General features: G+C 40.4%; 1 pseudogene; it reads left to right on the top strand.

The window, feature by feature from the left end:
* The first annotated feature begins 2,066 nt into the window (after positions 1–2,066).
* On the top strand, positions 2,067–3,473 carry LOC127304065 (CBL-interacting protein kinase 10-like; annotated as a pseudogene).
* Positions 3,474–6,787: the final 3,314 nt, after the last annotated feature.

The raw sequence follows: 6,787 nt of genomic DNA, 5'->3' as shown, positions 1-6,787 counted from the left end.
TTATCACATACTAAAAGTGTTTGCCTCCCATCAATTTATTCACGCAATTTTGCTCTATAGCACTCATCATATTATAATGACTATACAAACCTAGAGTGATAAGGACTATACAATAACTATACAAGACATAGAGTGGTAAGGGCTACTTCCTATTTGTTGAAGAAACTCTAAACGAGGTTGACTCCACATGTGATAGTAGTACTTGTTCGAGAAGACACATGTTAAAGGTGTTAGCACTATATTCTAGTTAGTTTCTCGAACATTCTAGTATGATATTTTATGTTATCTTATATTACTTTTCCTACTCAATAGAGTGTCATATACCAAAAGGTTTTGCATGTTCAATGCCCTTTTCAATATTGCAACAATATGATTTGTAGAATAAAATAGGATCTACTATAATTCTTGGAGTTCCTAAATACATGTGCCTGATGTTTTCAAAGGTTTCATGTCAGTGTTTCATTCGGTGGTGTTTCATCTACTTTTGTGAAGTTTCAGTCTACCTTTCGTTATCTTTTTTGTTACTTTTCGGTGTTCATTTCATTATTATGTGGTGTAATTTTACCATTTTGCATTCACCTTTTTTTTGTAATTGCACTTTCACCTTCTTTTTTGCTATCTGCCTATATGTTTTGTTAGTTTTGTTGCAATTATTATTTTGTGCTTGTTGCAATTGTTATTTTGTGCTTGTTGCAATTGACTTTTTTATTTTGTTATAATTTTACTGGTTGTAGCACTACTAGGAAAAGGTCTATAGCTGCAAAGGTTACCGCTGGCGCACTCCATTTTAGGTACGCCGGTGCTATTTACCACCGGCGTGCCACTATATAGGGGCGCCAGTGATGCTCCCTTATCGTCGGCGCACAACCATATTTGGTGCGCCGGGAGTAATTTGCGCCCAGGTTCGGGCCACGAATAATGGGCAGCTACTCCTACTACCGGCAAACCACCATATTGGTGCACCAGAGGTAATTTGATTACCCCCGGCGCACCAGAGCTGCCATTTTTCCTCCACCCCCCCCCCCCCCCCCCCCACCCCGTGGACCGCCAGTTTTTGAAAAAAATAAAAGAAAATGATAGAAAATTCAAAAAATAAATTCATTTAAAATGCCCATGTATTATGTCATCTAGTTTTATTGAAAAAATTTAAAAATGAATTTTGATATATTATGCAAAATGGCATCATTTTTTCGGTAAAACGGGATTTCTGGTTGATATATTAAATCTTTGGTTTGGGCATAGGTTTACGCGGATCATGCAGGAATTCGCCGCGTAAATTTTAGGCCTATTTCTAATTAGATTCGTTTGCCTGGTTCGTCACATGCATACAGATTAAGCAATCACGGGATGCTCTGTAGTAGTCTGTGGATTCAGATTTGGCGATCTTGTGTCTAATTTACCGGCTGTTCTGCTAGAGATCTTGGAGTTTTTTCTTTTATAGTTTGGAGACTTTTTGCCTTTCAGATATTTTATCTATTGCCTTGTCTTAGTACTAGACTAGATGACCCTGTCATAAACAAATCTGGTAATATGATAAAAAAAAATTCAGCACATGTTGTAACTTTCCCGATTGAAATTCTTGATCATATGAACCAAATAATTGTCTTTTATAGAACTAGGATGTAGTTTTCAATGATTCCATGCCATGTGTTTACCTTCATGACTTTATATGTTTAAGGAAAGACCAAGTGTCTTGCAGTTAAGGAAAAAATCATATTTCAAAAGAAATCTTATCTGTGCAACTACTTGTCTTCGTTTTATCCTTTGCGCTAAAGAGGCATGAATTTTCTATCAAATATTTCTCGAAAGTAATAATTACATTTATATGTGTAGAAACTGGAAAGTTTATTTCTTAGTTCTTCCAAAAAAGTGTTTTTAACTTCTTTCTTTCACCATTCAGTAGTTATGTGCCTAACTATTCATGCTTTTTTTCCTGACAGTATTGGTCTTTCAGTAAGAAGGAAAAAATACAACTAATGTTGGAAAATGTTTTCGCGTGCTAGAAGGCCACCTTGCTTCAGAATCTATAGGGTGGATTTTCAAGAAGCTGATGCATAAGATTGTTCTACGATGGGGCTAGTTGTGGCAGTTCAACCGTGTACCCTCTTGGTGGACATGGTTGAAACAATCTGTCACATGTAGGCTCCCTTCACAGCGTTGAGTCCTCTAGGTCAGTTCTCACCGTCTCAAGTTGCAGCAGCGCTACCTTCTGTGTTCGTTGCAAATTGAGCGATAATATGGGAGAATAGAAGGGAAATATTTTGATGCAGAGATATGAGATAGTAAGATTACTTGGTCAAGGGAGCTTTGCTAAAGTTTAATATGGCCGTAATCTCAAGACTTCACAGAGCGTTGCCATTAAGGTGATCGAAAAAATAGAAGATCTTCAAGTGTGGGCTTATGGATCAAGTAAGGCGGGAGATATCGGTGATGAAGTTGGTAAAACATCCCAACATAGTCCAGTTGTATGAGGTGATGTCCACAAAGACGAAGATATATTTTGTGGTAGAGTATGTGAAGGGGGGCAAGCTGTTAAAAAAGGTTCAGCGTGGAAGGCTGAAAGAAGATGTTGCTCGCAAGTACTTCGAGCAGCTAAATAGTGCAGACTTCTGTCACAGCAGAGGGGTCTATCACCATGATTTGAAGCCTGAAAATCTTCTTCTTGATGATAATCGCAACTTAAAGATCTCAGACTTTGGTTTGAGTGCACTTGCAGAATGCGAGAGACAAGATGGTTTGCTCCACACAACTTGTGGCACTGCTGCATATGTTGCTCCTAAACTAATCTGTAAAAATGGGTTATGATGATGCAAAAGCTGACATCTGGGCTTGTGGAGTGATCTTATATGTGTTGTTGGCTGGTTATCTTCCTTTTCAAGACAATAATTTGATGGATATGTACCAGAAGATATACAAAGCAGAACTCAAATGGCCAAGTTGGTTTTCTTCGGAAGCCCGGAGGCTTTTGCGTTGCATTCTTGATCCAAACCCTAGTGCGCATATCTCATTTTCAGAGATCTTGGAAAATCCTTGGTTCAAAACAGGTCTGGTTCAGAGCTAATTAATTATAGCATACAGACTGAGGATGTTGTTCCTGTTGACATGGATCCAATTTTTGATCCATTCAGTAGCAGTACAACTGAGCCACACGAGAGGAAGAGAACCTCACCAATATGAATGCCTTTGACATCATTTCTCTTTCATATGGTTTTGATCTCTCTTGTATGTTTGAGGACAACACCAGCAAAGAGTCAAAATTTACATCTAGCAGCAGAGCTGCAACAATCATCACAAAGCTCGAGGACATTGCAAAGAGCTTGCGGCTAAAGCTCATGAAGAAAGATGGTGGATTCTTAAAGATGGAGAGTTTGCAACCAGGTAGGAAAGGTGTAATGTCCATCAATACTGAGATATTTCGGATTACACCAAACTACCATCTGGTGGAAATCAAGAAGATGAATGGTCACTACTAGGAAAAGTCATATAGCTGCAAAGGTTATCGCCGGCACACTCCATTTTAGGTACGCCGGTGCTATTTACCACCGGCGCGCTACTATATAGGGGCGCCGGTGATGCTCCCTTACCGCTGGCGCACTACCATATTTGGTGCGCCGGGAATAATTTGCGGCCAGGTTCGGGCCACGGAAAATGGGCATCTTCTCCTACTACCGGCGCACCACCATATTGGTGTGCCGGAGGTAATTTGATTACCCCCGGCGCACCAATATGGTGGTGCGCCGGCACTAGGAGGAGCTGCCATTTTTCCTCCACCCCCCTTGTGGACCGCCTTTACAGTTTTCGAAAAAAAATGATAGAAAATTCAAAAAAAAATCCTTTGAAATGCCCATGCATTATGTGATCTAGTTTATTGAAAAATTTAAAAATTAATTTTGATATATTATGCAAAATGGCATCATTTTTTGGTAAAACGGGATTTCTGGTTGATATATTAAATCTTTGGTTTGGGCGTAATTCACCGCGTAAACTTTTAGGCCTATTTCTAGTTAGATTCGTTTGCCTGGTTCGTCACATCGATAATAGATTAAGTAATCACGGGATGCTATGTAGTAGTCTGTGGATTCAGAATTGGCGATCTCGTGTCTAATTTGCCGGCTGTTCTGCTAGAGATCTGCGACTTTTTTCTTTTATAGTTTGGAGAATTTTTGCCTTTCAGATATTTTATCTCTTGCCTTGTCTTAGTACTAGTCTACATGACCATGTCATGAACAAATCTGGTAATATGATAATTTTGTTCTGCAATACATGTTGTAACTTTCCCGATTGAAATCCTTGATCATATGAACCAAATAATTGTCTTTTTATAGAATTGGGATGTAGTTTTCAATGATTCCATGCCATGTGTTTGCCTTCATGAATCTATATGTTTAAGGAAAGACCAAGTGTCTTGCGTTCAAAAAAAATCATATTTCAAAAGAAATCTTATATGTGCAACTACTTGTCTTGTTTTATCCTTTGCCCTAAAGAGGCATGAATTTTCTATCAAATATTTCTCAAAAGTAATAATTACATTTTTATGTGTAGAAACTGGAAAGTTTGCTTTCTTAGTTCTTCCAAAAAAAGTGTTCTTAACTTCTTTCTTTCACCATTCATTGTTATGTGCCTAACTTTTCATGCTTTTTCTCCTGACAGTATTGGTCTTTCAATAAGAAGGAAAAATACAACTAATGGCGGAAAATGTTTTCACGTGCTAGAAGGTCACCTTGCTTCAGAATTTGCAGGGTAGCTTTTCAAGAAGCTGAAGCACAAGAGTTGTTCTACGATGGGGCTAGTTATGGCAGTTCAACCGTGTACCATCTTGGTGGACATGGTTGAAACAATCTGTCACATGTAGGCTCCCTTCACAGTGTTGAGTCCTCTGGGTCAGTTCTCACCGTCTCAAGTTGCAGCAGCGCTGATACGTCTCCAACGTATCTATAATTTTTTATGTTCCATGCTAGTTTTATGACAATACCTACACGTTTTATTCACACTTTATAATGTTTCTATGCATTTTCTAGGACTAACCTATTAACAAGATGCCACAGTGTCAGTTCCTGTTTTCTGCTGTTTTTGATTTCAGAAAAGTTGTTTTACAAATATTTTCGGAATTGGACGAAACAAAAGCCCACGGCCCTGCTGTGCGTGGTTGACGTATGTCTTTCCGTTCAACACGCGTCCGTTGGGAACCCCAAGAGGAAGATGTGATGCGTACAGCAGTAAGTTTTCCTCAGTAAGAAACCAAGGTTTATCGAACCAGTAGGAGCCAAGAAGCACGTTGAAGGTTCATGGCGGCGGAGTGTAGTGCGGCGCAACACCAGGGATTCCGGCGCCAACGTGGAACCTGCACAACACAACCAAATTACTTTGCCCCAACGTGACAGTGAGGTTGTCAATCTCACCGGCTTGCTGTAACAAAGGATTAGATGTATAGTGTGGATGATGATTGTTTGCAAAGAACAGTAGAACAAGTATTGCAGTAGATTGTATTCGATCTAAAAGAATGGACCGGGGTCCACAGTTCACTAGTGGTGTCTCTCCCATAAGATAAATAGCATGTTGGGTGAACAAATTACAGTTGGGCAATTGACAAATAAAGAGAGCATAACAATGCACATACATGTTATGATGAGTAGTGTGAGATTTAATTGGGCATTACGACAAAGTACATAGACCGCTATCCAGCATGCATCTATGCCTAAAAAGTCCACCTTCAGGTTATCATCCGAACCCCCTCCAGTATTAAGTTGCAAACAACAGACAATTGCATTAAGTATGGTGCGTAATGTAATCAACAAATACATCCTTAGATATAGCATTGATGTTTTATCCCTAGTGGCAACATCACATCCACAACCTTAGAGGTTGCTGTCACTCCCCCAGATTTAATGGAGGCATGAACCCACTATCGAGCATAATTACTCCCTCTTGGAGTTACAAGTAACGACTTGGCCAGAGCCTCTACTAGCAACGGAGAGATGCAAGATCATAAACAACACATAGATGATAGATTGATAATCAACATAGCATAGTATTCCATATTCATCGGATCCCAACAAACGCAACATGTAGCATTACAGATAGATGAGTTTGATCATGTTAGGCAGCTCACAAGATCCAACAATGATAGCACAATTAGGAGAAGACGACCATCTAGCTACTGCTATGGACCCATAGTCCAGGGGTGAACTACTCACACATCAATCCGGAGGCGACCATGGCGGTGAAGAGTCCTCCGGGAGATGATTCCCCTCTCCGGCAGGGTGCCGGAGGCGATCTCCTGAATCCCCCGAGATGGGATTGGCGGCGGCGGCGTCTCTGGAAGGTTTTCCGTATCGTGGCTCTCGGTACTGGAACTATTATCGACGAAGGCTTCTTATAGGCGAAGAGGTAGGTTTAGGGGCGACGCGAGGGGCCCACACAACAGGCCGGCGCGGCCAGGGCCTGGGCTGCGTTGCCCTGGTGTGTTGTCGGCTCGTCGCCCCACTTCGTTTCCCTTTCGGACTTCTGGAAGCTTCGTGGAAAAATAAGATCATGGGCGTTGATTTCGTCCAATTCCGAGAATATTTCCTTACTAGGATTTGTGAAACCAAAAATAGCAGAAAACAGCAACTGGCTCTTCGGCATCTCGTTAATAGGTTAGTGCCGGAAAATGCATAATAATGACATATAATATGTATAAAACATGTGAGTATCATCATAAAAGTAGCATAGAACATAAGAAATTATAGATACGTTTGAGACGTATCAAGCATCCCCAAGCTTAGTTCATACTCGTCCCGAGTAGGTA

The sequence above is a fragment of the Lolium perenne genome, chromosome 5 (assembly GCF_019359855.2).
Source record: "Lolium perenne isolate Kyuss_39 chromosome 5, Kyuss_2.0, whole genome shotgun sequence".
Lineage (NCBI taxonomy): Eukaryota > Viridiplantae > Streptophyta > Magnoliopsida > Poales > Poaceae > Lolium > Lolium perenne.
This window is presented reverse-complemented; position numbering and strand designations above follow the sequence as displayed.